The 15,317-nt window shown below is 36.3% G+C and overlaps 1 protein-coding gene across 2 annotated transcripts in view; it reads right to left on the reverse strand.

The window, feature by feature from the left end:
- LOC131675037 (ras GTPase-activating protein 1) overlaps nt 1–15,317 on the reverse strand; it is a 1,462,590-nt gene that overhangs the window by 1,327,846 nt on the left and 119,427 nt on the right. The window lies entirely within an intron of this gene.

The raw sequence follows: 15,317 nt of genomic DNA on the forward strand, positions 1-15,317 counted from the left end.
TGAAAAAAGTGAAAGAAATGGTTATGAACGATCGCCGAATCACAATCAGAGATGTCGCTGATGATGTTGGCATATCAGTTGGCTCATGCCATCAAATTTTTTCGAATGTATTGGGTATGAAACGTGTGGCAGCAAAATTCGTTCCAAAATTGTTGAATTTCGAACAAAAACAGCGGCGAATGGAAGTTGCTCAGGAGTCGCTAAATGAAGTCAATAACGATGCAGAACTACTAAAACGTGTTATAACAGGTGACGAAACATGGGTTTACGGATATGATGTCGAAACTAAGGCTCAATCGTCCCAGTGGAGGCATTCTGGATCGCCAAGACCGAAAAAGGCTCGACAAGTGCGGTCGAATGTGAAGGTTATGCTCACTGTGTTCTTCGATTTTAATGGCATAGTGCATTATGAATTCTTGCCACAAGGTCATACAATCAATAAGCAGAACTACCTACAAGTTCAACGTCGTTTGCGTGAAGCAATCCAAAAAAAACGCCCGGATTTGTGGCAAAACAATTCATGGCTTTTGCACCACGATAATGCGCCTGCTCACACTTCATTGCTTGTTCGTGAATTTTTGGCCAAAAACGAAACTGTAACGATGCCTCAGCCTCCATATTCGCCAGATATGGCTCCATGTGACTTTTCTATTTCCAAAAATAAAGAGAACATTAAAAGGCCGTCGTTTTACAAGCATAGATGACATTAAAAGCGAATCGCTGAAAGAGCTAAAAGCTATTACAAAGATCGAGTTTCAAAAGTGTTTCGAGGATTGGAAAAAGCGTTGGCATAAGTGTATTATATCCGAAGGGGACTACTTTGAAGGCGACAACATTAATGTAGATGAATAAATAAATATTTTTTTCATAAAACGAAAATTCTCGTTATTTTTTGAACACACCTCGTACTTTATTAGATTTAATTTTATATGCAGTGGAGGTAAGAGAATTTTTTTCCATCAACTAAGACTTCATGAAGGACGTTGATAGATCCGAGTATCAAACTTCCTAATAGGCCAGTTCTTTTTTATCTAGTGCTCACCGGAGTGCGGGGCGCTGGGACACCGATCTAGTCACTTTAGCTGTGTAGCTAAGATAGACAATAAGAACTATCAAGTGGTAAAAGCAGCCGTAGCTCAGTTGGTAGAGCTATGGTCTGTCGATCCATAGGACGCTAGTTAGATTCCCCGTAGTGTCTCTTCATTTTTTTCGCTGAGCTAAATCTGCATTATATGAACACATAAACAAATTATATTTATGTGTAGCTTATAGTTGCACATAAATAGCTGATCTGATATATATGATAGCTCATGCACTTCAGATCACTGATCTAAGGCTTCTCTGATCTATGGCCTCTCTAGTTTACCTACTATTAAAATATTTATGATCTCATTTTCAATCGTATTACACGTCGATTGGATATTAATCTTCTTACAAAAAGCAGGAATGAGTTGCAGTTATTCTGTGTCAGCGTTAGTTACTGTATTTAACAAAATAAGAATAAATTACTTTCTTGTCCATACATAATTTTGAAAGTTAATAAAATATTAGTAATGAAATATATTTATTTGAAGGTAAATTTTGGCAAATACCGCGTGCAAGCTTTTTGGAATTTTCTCTGGTCTTCGCAGGAGGTGTTTTGGTTGTACGTTTATATTTGCATCGCCGGTTTCATTGTCAGTTTCATCGACATCGCTGAAACTGTGGCCAGAATCATTCTGCTCCTTCGTCATTATCGTGCGTTGGTCCCTTCGTTTTTTATATGATCTATCTTTTTCTTAGGGTTCTGGATTTTTTATTCATCATCTAGATCATGCTCATCAAATTTTCCTTTGAGCGTGGTATCACTTTAATATAATCAAGAGAGGTGATAAAGAAGAAGAATGTTCATGCGAAATTTGTATGAAATGTAAAAAATACACGCGAATAAAAAAATTACAGTGATTCGAGAGTTTTCTCGCTCTCCATCTTTCTAGTAGTTTGCGCAGAAATTATCAACAATAAAACATTACATTTATAGAGAAGGAAGCTATTTATGGGCGATCAAATGCAACGGGAAGATCATTCACGACAAAGGCAAATTTCGCGCGCGACACTACACGCGTATTGTCCAATGGGCAAAGTCGCGCACGACACCGTTGAGCAATGAGCGGTGGCTCGCCCGTGGATAGCGAGCCTTCTCCGGCCATGCTCCTTTTCGTTGCCGATCCTTGATGAACTAGACTTAACTCGCCGCTGCTCCGTTATTGTGTTCGGAAAGCACCCGCTTTCTAAAGCACACGTAAGTACTGCCACTAGAATCAAAACAAAAATAAACCACTACATTCATACTTACACTAGTGAAATTTACTTACAAGCAACCAGCGTAATCATCAAGGATAGACAGACCGATAATATCAGCTTTTTACTTTCCTCGAAACAAAACAATTACAAAAGTAAACTGGACTAACTATTTCAAAACACTAGGAGATCGCTTTATAGTAGGAGGCGATTATAATGCGAAACATCTGTGGTGGAGATCAAGATCATCAACTCTAACATACAGAGGCAGAGTAATCTATGGAATACTACAAAAAAATAACCAGATTCCGATATTCACTGGAAAACCAATATACTAGCCTACAGATATACAAGGTCTGTTCAAAAAGTATCGCGAATTTTGTAAATTTTCGAAAATTATTTATTTATTCATGAACATCTATTTTATCTCCTTCAAAATAATCCCCCTCGGATACAATGCACTTGTGCCAACGTTTTTTCCAATCCTCAAAGCACTTAAAAAAATCATTTTTTGTGATCTTGTTCAGCTCCTCTTTCGATGCCATCTTTATCTTCTCAATCGTGATGTAGCGTCGTCCTTTTATGGGCTTCTTCAGTTGTGGGAACAGGAAAAATTCTGAGGAATACGGTGGCTATGGCACCATTACTGTGTTATTTTTGGCCAAATAGTCGTGCACAAGCAACGATGTGTGAGTAGGGGCGTTATCATGGTGAAAAAATCAGTTTTTGTTCTTCCACAAATCCGGACGTTTCTGGCGGATTGCTTCGGGTAAATTGCGCATAACTTGCAGGTTATATTCCATATTGATCGTACTACCCTGTGGTAAGAACTCATGATACACCACGCCCTGTAATTGAAGAAAACTGTGAGCAAAACCTTCACGTTCAACCGAACTTGGCACACTTTTTTCGGTTTTGGCTCATGTGGCAGCTTCCATTGGGATGATTGAGCTTTGGTTTTCACATCATAACCATAAATCTATAATTCATCACCAGTTATGATCCTCTGAAGCACATTTAAGTCGTCACGGACCGAATCCAGCATCTCCTGAACAATGTTAATGTGATGCTGTTTTTGGTCGAAATTGAGCAGTTTTGGCACGAATTTCGCGGCAACCCAACTCAAGCCCAAATCATTGATTAAAATCGAATGTCATGAGCCAATCGATATGTTTAGATCCTCAGAAATATCTCTAACGGTGATTCGACGATTGGCCAATGCTACTTTCTTCATTTTATCAATGTTTTCGTCTGATGTTGACGTGCTAGGGCGTCCGGCACGTTGTTCGTCGTTCACATCTTCTCGGCCCTCTGAGAACATTTTGTATCAACGATAAACGTTTCTTTAGTCCAATGTAGCTTCACCATATGCCACAGTCAAAATTCGGAATGTGTTCGCGCACTTTATTTTGTTTTTCACACAAAATTTGATACAGATTCTTTGATCCATTTTATACAATAGGCAAAAATTGAAGACGAGCCAAAACACATCCAAGCAAAACAGCTATCAGAAATTAACTAAACATTCAAAAAAGCCGACCTTGTCAGCATAAGTAAGGAACATGAGTAATAACATAACACTACAAAAAAATAAAAAATCAAATTTACGTAGACCGCGGAAATTCTAAATTCGCGATACTTTTTGAACAGACCTCGTACTCGTAAACAAGCTTCCTGATCAGATTAACTTTGCTATAAAAAGGTAAAAGGTGTAAACAAAAATTATTTTGTGTCACTATGCTTAGATTTATCATCAGATCATTCGTCAGTACTAATTACTCTGTACCACCACGTATTTGATAAATAAAACAATGACATTAAAATAGATTGGAAAAAATATGCTCTTTGCATAGATGAACGCATAACGTGCAACGTTCCTCTTAAAACAGCTAATAAAGTAGAAAGCAGCATCATCTCACTCAACGTAATTCTAACTCAAACTATTAACAAATGGTCTATTACAATAAATAGAAAAAAATACAGCAAATCATGTCCACTAAAATAACCTAAAATTAAAAAAACAGAGATTTTTAATGAAACGTTATCAGATAACTAGATCGAGTCAAGACAAAAGTAAAGTAAATAAAGCATCCGAAGATCTAAAGAAAATGTTAATGAAGTGAAGTGTAAATTTGCATTTTCTTTTGCTTCCTACTGCGAAATAGCAGCCCGTCATGCATAGCAAAACTGAGAAAAAGTGTTATCAAAACTACAGCGCTACCTCACATGTACGCGTAAATATGTTAGGTCAGTTCATCAAAAATCAAGACCATATAAGGAGCGTGACGTCACGAGGGTGAGAAATTTATTGTTTAAGATGTTAAATCAATAATTGCAAATTTTTGAACGAATAAAAGCATTTTTTCAGTCAATTTCCATACGCTAATCTCGAATCTCAAGTTATTATAATCATTTAATACGTATTTGTTAACTTAATTTAATTTGCAAGTAAATATTGCTAGTAGTTTTGCAATAAATAAATATGATGTGAATTTGAATATATAACAGTGATGCTAGCATCTTAAAAAAAAGAAGCAAGAATTTGATACTTTGATAACTGATTTCTAACCGAGTTATCAATAGATAAAAAATTTATAATTTACTTAAATATAAATATAATGCTGGAATGCGCGCAATGAGAACGAAATAAGCAATATTTATCTAATCGAGGAGCAGGAAAGGACGGGTAACAGTCAACCAACTAACTAATAAAAGGGACAAAAGTAGATTATCGTTTTGGTAACATAGAATCGTTTCTTTGAACTATTCTTGCAATAGATTTGGCTCGCGGGAGAACATTTATTCGAAATACACGATAGCGTTGTGTACCGCCATTTTATTCGACAGTTTCTCGTTCGAAAAGCTCGCTTACTCGCTCGCTATCAGTTTATTAACACTGGCGCACGGCTTTGCAAGGGAAAATTTATAATACTATGCGCGGCTATTCGACGTAATTATGACGCGAAGCTGGCCAGTTTACCTTGAACGATTCGCCGGTTTATCAGGCGGACTAATTCGACGTGCCGCTCAGGTTGCCTTTTTTTACGAGGGGGGGGGGGGTCAATAAGTCTTTACAAAATCCAAGAGATGGCCCTCGTCATGCTTAAATTATTATGTTTTTGGCAAGCAATATTACTAACTAGATATCGTATAAAGTTTCAGCTCGATTCATTAAGGCGTTTTTTTGTGAGAGTTGGTTGAACAAAAAGTTATTGGTTTATTTGAAAATGGAAAAAACAGAGTTTCGAGCTGTGATAAAACATTTGAAAGGCTTTACACCAAAAGAAATGACAGTTGTGTTGAACGCCGTTCATGGCAAGTCTGTCCCTGTGTTTAAGATTGTTTATAACTGGTTAAATGAATTTAAAAGCGGCCGTACAACAACAAAAGATGATCCTCGTTCAGGACGCCCCGTAAAAGTGAGTACGCCCGAAATGATCAACAAAGTCCACGATATGGTGTTAAGTGATAGAAGATTAAAATTGAGAGAATTAGTTAAGGACACAGTGGTACCAACGGGTACAATCATTTCAATTTTGCATGAAAAATTGGGGATGAAAAAAATATCAGCAAGATGGGTGCCGCGTTTGCTCACTGTTGAAAACAAACGAACCCGCGTGGTCACCTCTGAGGCTCTTTTGGCACGCATACGTTGTAATCCGGAAGACTTTTAGCTTCGACTAGTAACTGTAGACGAAACATGGCTACACCACTACACTCCTGAAACCAAAGAACAGTCCAAACATTGGATTACTGAAGGAGAACCTCCCCCAAAGAAGGCAAAGACAGTAAAGTCAGCTGGCAAGATTATGGCCACGGTTTTCTGGGATGCGTATGGAATCATCTACAGCGACTACTTGGAAAAGGGCCAGACGATCACTGGACAATATTATGCATCATTATTAGGTCAGCTGAAATAAAAAATCAGGGAAAAACGTCCTCACTTGAACAAAAAAAATGCCTCTTTCTTCAAGACAATGCTCGAGTTCACACGTGTGTAGTTTAGATGGCAAAAATTAACGATTTAAAGTTCGAATTAATGAACCATCCACCATATTCGCCTGATTTGGCTCCCAGTGACTTTTTCTTATTTCCTAATCTCAAAAAATGGCTTGCGGGACAACGATTCACGTCGAATGAAGAAGTCATCGCCGAAACAAATGCCTATTTTGAGGGTTTTCAAAAATCATATTTTTCTGATAGCTTAAAAAAACTGGAAGGCCGTTTAATAAAATGTATCGACCTTGAAGGAGATTATGTTGAAAATTAAAAAAAATTACATACGCAAAACTTTTTTCTCCTTCTTTTTGTAAAGACTTATTGACTCTCCCTCGTATACGAGGTCTGTCCGGAAAGTATCGGGCCTACATTTATATTTTCGTGCTAGCGTTATTCTTTATCATCTGGTGGGTGGCATCCTTCAAAGTAATTCCCACTTGATTGAATAACACGGTTCCATCGATGTTTCCACTTTTCAAAACAGTCCTGGAACTCACTTTTAGGGATAGCCTTAAGTACACTTGTCGCATTGTTTTCAACCGTTGTTTCGTCATCGAATCGGTGTTCTTTGAGTGGTTTTTTTAGTTTTGGAAACAGCCAAAAGTCACAAGGGGCTATGTCGGGACTGTATGGAGGTTGTCGAAGCAATGCCATATTGTGTTTGTTCAAAAACTGCTCCACAAGATTGGATGAATTCGCTGGCGCATTATCGTGATGGAGAAGCCAGTCACCACTTTCCCAAAAGTGCGGCCGTTTTCTTCTTACTGCATTACGTAAACGTTTTAAAATTTGAACGTAGTATTCTTTATTGATTGTCTGACCTGTTGGTGCATATTCGTGATGTACAACACCTTGACAATCGAAAAAAAACAATCAACATTGACTTAACATTGCTCCGACTTTGACGTGCTTTTTTTGGTCTTGGCGATTCAGAATGCTTCCACTGCGAAGATTGTTGTTTTGTTTCAGGATCATAACCATAAACCCATGATTCATCATCTGTAATAACTTTTCTGAGCACATTATCATCATTATTGACCATTTCCAGATTTTCCAGAGCGATTTCTAAGCGAATGTTCTTCTGTTCTGCTGTGAGCAATTTTGGGATGAATTTCGCACACACGCGTTTCATACCTAAATTTTCGGTTAAAATTTCTGAAATGATTTTGGTATCCCAAGGTCTTCTTCTAGTTCTCGCACAGTCATACGACGATCTTGTTCGATTGCAAGTCGCACCCGCTCAATGTTATCTGCGGTTTTTGTCGTCGAAGGTCGGCCGGAACGAGAATCACTATCGACAGAAGTGCGACCATCCTTGAACCGCTTGTACCACTCTGTTATTCGTGTTTTGCTCATACTCTCGCTTCCGAAGGCCTTTTTCATCATTTCAATAGTTTCCGAACTCATTTTTCCGAGTTGAAAGCGAAATTTGATGCAAATTCGTTGATCTTATTTTTCAGTCATTTTTGACAATATCAAAATCCAACGAACGCGAAAAAGGCACTGTAAACAAAGACACGCTGCGCATGAAATATACGTCCGGCAGGTGTCAGTAAGTAACCAATAGATTCGTGAGGCTTTACTGTTGACGTTTCTGTCTGGTAGAGGTCGCTCGAACGCTATGGCGCGAAGATATAAACGTAGGCCCGATACTTTCCGGGCAGACCTCGTATGTCGTTGAATTACAAAAAAAAGACTTACCGCACATGCATTTACTAATAACGTTAGCAGGAGGACATAAATAGGCTACTGCTGAAATTATAGACAAATTTATATCTGTGAAAATTCCTAATAAAATAGACAATCCTCATCTGCACAATCTTGTCATAAATCACATGATATATGAGCCCTGTGGTGACTGGTGCATGAAAAATGGAGAATGCTCAAAACATTTTCCAAAAAAATTTCAAAACGAAACAACCATGGATGGAAATAGTTATCCGCACTATCGAAGACGAAACGATGACGTTACTATTGATAACACAAATAATCACGTAATAGATAATCGTTGAGTTACTGTCCAATATTATCGGAATTATTTGATTGCCATATAAATGTTGAAGTTGTGTCAAGCATTTGTACTGTAAAATATTTGTGTTAGAATAGATTCTAGAATCATTATCCAAAAAATACTAAGAAATATATCGTATTCTTCCAGGACAATTGGCCGAATTTTTAAGCTCATGGTGAAACCTCAAAAATGGCAAATTTCCATTGATGATATCTTGATGAAAAAAAATGATATCTTAAATTTGAAAAATGGATTTTGAAGGGTAAGAGTGCTTCTTTAAGATGCCGTCAACCGTTTTTGAAAAGAATATAAACTCACGATGTAATCAAGCCTTGAATATGGCCAAAAAACGTGTTTTTTCGACCTTTAGGGGACGATTACTCAAAAACCTGACGTGATGAAGCAATTCTGACGACGGATTCTAATTCTACGCCAAAAATTACTTCGGAAATGACCCTCAGTTGCAAAAGAACAAAACCTTGCAGGCCTGTGTAATTGTACTACCTTGATAATCGTAGCCTTTAATTGTTGATAAAATGTAGCAGGCTCTAACTGCTTGTTGGATTGTATGAATGTAGCAGGCTCTAACTGCTTGTTGAATTGAATAAATGTAGCAGGCTCTAACTGCTTGTTGAATTGAATAGGATAGGTTGTTGAATAATACTTGCACGATATTACTTTGTAACAGTCGCGAGTTTATTAAGTAAAATGATCACCAATTGTCGGACCGGTGTATACGGAGTTGAGTCTTACAGGTACTTATTGACTGACTGACGGACTACTGATCAACTGCTGAGAGTAATTTGTTCATTGCTTTTTATATCTTTTATAGTTCTTTTCAGGTCAGTATTTCGATATTGTGTGACATTTTGTTTTCGCTGATTATAAATTCTTGCGTTTTGGTGACTTAGTTTCGGAGTGTGTTTCGACAGCTTTTTGCTGTCGTGTGAATAGCTTAGCAGTTTTGAATGTGCATATGTTACAAAAAGGATGCGTCGTAAGGCTTTATTTCGGAGAGTCATTTACCTCGCGTTTAATTAGCTTTTTGCTGACGTGCGAATAGTTTAGTAGCTTAGAATTTCGCAAATGTTCATTTTATAAAAAGGATGTGTCGTAAGACGTAACACCCCAGGGCCTAAGATATTGCAATGTTTGCATAAAAATACTTCTGAAATTCAAAGCTACTAGCGGTTTATACAGAAATTTTTGCGGTGTGTGCATTTATTTAGTATATGAGGAGCGCGGTTGCTCAACTTTGTAAAGTTCAATTTTTACAATGTTTGGATTTCCAAGGAAGCGTCATTCGATGGTCTGCGTAAGTATTTTACAAATTGATTTCTTATTCATTGTTATTATTATCATTATATTTCTTTATTCTAGTTTGCGGATTGGCAGTATTCCCGTGCGGCAAAGAAAGCCAGACGCGAGGGCTTGCCTTTACCAGTCGCGCCTAAGCCCGGGACCCGAAAATATGTGAGAATAGATGTAAGTGTTTTACAATGTATGTTTGTATATTGGTATATTGATATGTCTGATTAATTTGTTTCCTATTTGCTTGTTAGTTTCAGAGATGGAAGTTAGTGCGTACTCTGAGGCATTGCGATCGAGTGACGCAGACGGCCTTCTTCTTGGGGGAGTACGGTCCAGATGAAGATACTTGGAATCTTCGCGAATTATTTTTTTATGATTTGTTAGTGTATTGTAATGGTTTTCGTCGAGTGTGTGTGGAGGTTTTTAGTGAGTTTTACAATGTAATCATAGGTCCAAGTGTAGACCATCGATATAATTGTAATTGTATATGAGTGTAATTATATTTGTAAACATAATTGTAATTTTGTAAAAATATATTTTTCTTTTGTTTTTTAGATAAGGAATTTGTTTTTAATTTAGATTCCTAAAGCGAATATCTCGCTTCCCTCCCCGCTTAAAATGTGGTAACATTTGAGGAGTGTCATGATCGTATTATTTTAATTCTAGTGAAAACAAATGTTTATTTGTAGTTGAAAGAGTGGTTTGATTGTTGAAGGTAAAAGGTGGTCTGTTTGGTAGAAGAGGTGGCGTTATGCATCTAGGTGTTGAGATAGGTATTGTGGGGATAATCTTGATTTCTTGCAGTTCTATGTGTTTTTCTTTGTCGTTGTCTGTTCTGTTTTTGCTTGGTTTCTCGAGTTTGATGAGGAGGTGTGTAATAGAGCTGAAGATGGCTCCGAGTAGGTGGAGCGACCAGCCGTAGATTGCGTGTAGTGCGTATCCTCTAATTATTGTATCTATTATTAATTTTATTGTGTTTATTAAGATCAATGTCATAATTATAACTGAAGAGATTGATCCGCAAGTGATCATTTTGTTTATGATCATATTCCAGGTGCTGACTGCAATGTTTTTTATGGTATTTACTGAGAAGATGCTTCCACTCGTTGTCACGTCTCCCGTTATTTCTCTTGCTATGTCATTGAGTATTGATGTTCTCTCCATAGGGAACATTATTTGTTGTTGTAGTTCGTCTAGTTCGTCTTGAGAGTATACTCCACTTGTTGCTAATGAATTTATTGATTTGAAGTTCCATCCTATTTTTGTGTTAGGTCTAAGTGTGTTTGGTGCTGCGCATGGTTGAGGTTTGGGTGTGAGTCTTACCCATTTTTCTTCGAGTTTGTAGTACGTTGGGACGAGTGCGTTACAGTTTATCTGTTCCCCTTTCTTTTTGAGGATGTGTTTTTGGTGTCAGGAACCATGTTTCGTTTCCAGAGGTTACTGGGAGTTCGTTGTAACATTCTTCTAATTTAATTATTTTTACTGTCTTTGGTACACATTTTATTAAGTGTACTGCTTCTCCTGCAACTCTTGCGATGTATCCTGGTTTTTTCATGATGTCGTATGCAAATTCGTCAGGGGAGAGGGTGGCAATGGATAGGGCATTTTGTATTACCTTTCTTTCAACTTCGCATCTTTCTGTTATTAAATTCAAGTATAGTTTGTTCAATTGACTCCTTAAATGTTTTTCTACGTATACAAATTTTGAATTGACATATGTAAATAGGTCTAAGTTTATGGTGCTTCTTGTGCTTACTAAGTCATTTTCTAGTTGGTATGCGTTTATGTAATTGTCTTTTTCTACGATGAATAGTTTCGGGTGTTCCGTTCTTACAAGTTCTCTGTTGCAACGTTGTATTTTGTTTCTGGCGCTTAGAGCAAATGTTATTTCACTATGATTTAATGCGTAAATTATTTCGTGATCGTAGTCACTAGAATATTTCGTTGCTATGCCTTTAAATAGTATATCGAATTCATTTTTGAAGCATTCTTCTCCTGGTAAAATATCCCAGAAGGTATAGCCTGCTTCCATGTCTATACATGTTTTGTCAGAGAACTTGCATACGGTCCCTGTGTTTAGTCTTAATTTATCGTTATCTAAGTTTACTTTAGCTCTACTTTGTATTAATGTTATTTTGATAAAGCCATGAACAAATACCTTATTCCATGATCCGAAGCTATCAGCGTAGGCTGCTCCATAGCAGGAGTTTCCTTCTGCGCTACCCGCGAAATCGATACTTTTTGAAGTAGTTGCGTTTATTTTTAGATTAACAATTTTATGAATATTGTCATATACGAAAGTTCCCGTTTCATGGATAAATTTACATTGTTCATGACTTATTTCGTAAATGTATTTCTGTTCTCCAGTTGGTGTGGGTATTAAGTGCCCGAATATTCCACATGTGGAGACAGTTCTATGTATTTCTATTTTACATTGTAGTACGGAAATTTCGCGGAATTCCTCGGTTTGTATTAATTCTATATATACATTTGATTTATTTACAGGAGTGTTGTGAAAGTCGCTTTATCCCGTGTCTACTAAGGAGTACGTCGTGATGTTTGGCGTTGTTGTCCCGCAGTCGTATCCAATGATGGCTGATGTTGTTTTGATAATTGTAATTATTATTAAGAATTGTTGATACATATTGAAATGGTCCTAGAACATAAATTATTGTTAGATTTTTTCCTTGTGCATAATTAATTTATTTGCATGGACTGTATTTGCTTTTCCACCTTTATTTATGATAACATTATTTTTGTTTGTAACCTTTAAGATTTCAAATGGTCCCAGGTTTTGATTCTTATCTAATTTTCCTGGTTTAGGTTCTTTAATGAGCCACACTTGATCTCCTATTTTGAAATTGCAAGGGTTTATGTGGCGATCATAATATTTTTTTGATTTTTCTTTTGCTATTATGAGGTTTTCCCGCGCTAAGCATGCAATATCCTGCATGTTTTGTATAAGTGTGGATAAATAATTATTAAATGTTGGCAATTTTTCTGAAGTTTTTAACGGTTCACTAGATGGTAATCGTGGTGGATAAGCGAAGACCAGTTCATGCGGAGTAAATCTATGTGCGCTGTGAACGCTTGTATTGTAATGAAATTGGAATAATTCTAATAAATTGTCCCATTCGATTTTTTTACTAGAAAAATTTTTTAAATATTCACAAAGGGGGTGATATGCTCTTTCTAAGGAGCCGTTTGATTGTGGTGAAAATGCGGAAGTTTCTATTTTTGCAAATTTAAATCTACGAGCAATGGCTTTTAAAATTTTACTTGTAAAGTTTGCTCCTCTGTCGGTGAGGACTACTTTTGGTGAACTGAAAATACATATAAATCTTTTAATTAGGGCATCTGCAATTGTTTCTGCCGTTTGATCACTGAGTGGAACAACTATTATGAATTTTGAGAGGAGGTCTTGTATAGAAAGAATGTATTTGTTTTGATTATTAGTAACGTTTAGAGGTCCTACTATGTCCATTGCGATTTTGTCGAATGTTTTTATGGGAGTATCCGTTATTATCATTGGTTATATAGTTTTTATTCTTTTTAGTTTGTTTCTTTGACAAATTTCACAATTTTTAATACGGTTCTCTATATCAGTTTTCAGATTTTCCCAATAGTATTTGTTCTTTATTCGGTTCCATGTTCTGTTGATTCCCGAATGTCCTCCTAGTGCGCTTGAGTGATATTGGTCGAATATATTGTCTCGGTCTGTGAGTTTTACGTAGTCGATGTAATTTAGGCAAATGATAATTTTAGTTTTAGAAGTTTTGAATGTTGTTGCTAGAATGTTTTCTATTTCGGTCCAGTGTATGTTTTTTAATTGTAGGTCTTTTGAGATGCTGAATGTTTTTATTTTCTTGCGAATTATTAATGTTCTTAATAATTCGAAAAGACTTTTGAGATTCTCCTTTATCCTCCTAGCGGACTGTCTTCTGTCAAGACAGGCTATGAAGATGTTTTTTGTTCTTGACTGTATTATTTCAATTTCCTGGGGTTGTAGATTTCTGTCTGGTTGTATCTGTTTGATTTTTATTAGTCTTTCTGTTGCGTTATCTAATGATTGATGTTTGTTGTCGATAAAATGTATAATGTTGTCTTTTCTTGATTCGATGGGTTTTTTCGTAAATCGAATGTTATGTTGTTTCTGTGTTGTATTTTCGTCATTTTCCATATGTACTTGTGTTTGTGTCATATTTTTATTTCTAATTCCTTTTTCTTTGTCTTGTTTTCTTATTATTTTGATTTGTTCCTCTTGTTTTTCTTGTTCATTTGTTACTATTTCTTTTGATTCTTGTTTTGCTTTTTGTGCTCTGGTAACTGCGTTTATTTTTATATCTTCTATCGGATTTCGTGATAGTGCATCGGCATTTGTATTTATTTTGCCAGGTTTGTAGATAATGTCATAATCATAATCTGCCAGTTTTAGTCTCCATTTTTGTACTCTTGAATTGTTGTCTGCTGATTTGAAGGATAACAATGGTTTGTGATCACTAGCGACAGTAAATTTGATTCCATATATATAATTCTTAAATGTTTTTATTGCGAATACTATGCCAAGTGCTTCTTTTTCGTATGTATGGTATTTTTTTTCTGCTGATTTTAAGATTCTTGATGCGAATGCTATTGGTCTGTCGTCGCCGATCTCTCCTTGAGAGAGTACACAACCCAGCGCGTAGTTTGAAGCGTCTGTTGTAATGATGAATGGTTTTTCCATATCTGGGTATTGAAGAACCGGAGTTGTGCATAGGGCGTTTTTTAATTTTTCAAAAGCTTCTTGTCTTTCTTCAGTCCAAATAAATGGTTGTTCTTTTTGCAGTAAATCTATGATAGGTTTTGCTATTTGTGAGAAGTGTCCAATAAAGCGTCTGTAATAGCTTGTTAGGCCTAAAAATTCTCTGATATTTTTGATAGTTTTCGGGATAGGAAATTTCTTTATTGCTTCTATTTTCTTTGGGTCTGTTTTGATACCTTCTTCACTTATAATGTGGCCTAAGAATTCTACTTCCTTTTGGAAAAATTTACATTTACTCGTTTCAATTTTTAATCCTGCTATTCTTAATTTTTCTGCTATGAGTTTGAATCTTTCATTATGTTCTTCAACCGTATTTGCAACGATAATTATATCATCGATGTACAGGTAGCAGAACCCTTTTTCCAATAGGTCTCCGAGTACTTTTGTTAGTGGAAGACTCTAGGTGAGTTTATTAGTCCGAAAGGTAATACTTTGAATTCAAAACGTCCAAAGCCAGGGATACTAAATGCCGTTTTATGTATATCTGACTCTTTCATTTTTAGTTGATGAAATCCGGAAACCATATCGATGGTGGTAAAAACTTTGTTTTTTCCTATGCAGTCGAAAATTTCCAATATATTGGGTATAAGATATGGATCTGGAATAGTTTTTGCATTCAGTTTTCGATAATCTATCACCGTTCTCCATTTTTTCTTTCCGTCTTTTGTTAATCCCTTTTTTGGCACAATCCAAACTGGCGCTTTAAATGCACTTTTTGAGGGTCTAATTAAGTTATTTGTAATTAGCTTCTTTGTCTCATCACATGCGATTTGCTTGAGTGTATATGGCAGAGGAAATTGTTTAACATATACTGGTTTATCATCAGTTAAATTAATTTCGTGTTCTTCTATGTTGCATTGGCCAAGTTTATCTCATTCTAACCAGCATATGTCTTCAAATGACAGTATTAAATTT

This window comes from Phymastichus coffea, unplaced genomic scaffold (genome assembly GCF_024137745.1).
Source record: "Phymastichus coffea isolate CEN01 unplaced genomic scaffold, Cenicafe_Pcof_1.1 PCOF00015, whole genome shotgun sequence".
Lineage (NCBI taxonomy): Eukaryota > Metazoa > Arthropoda > Insecta > Hymenoptera > Eulophidae > Phymastichus > Phymastichus coffea.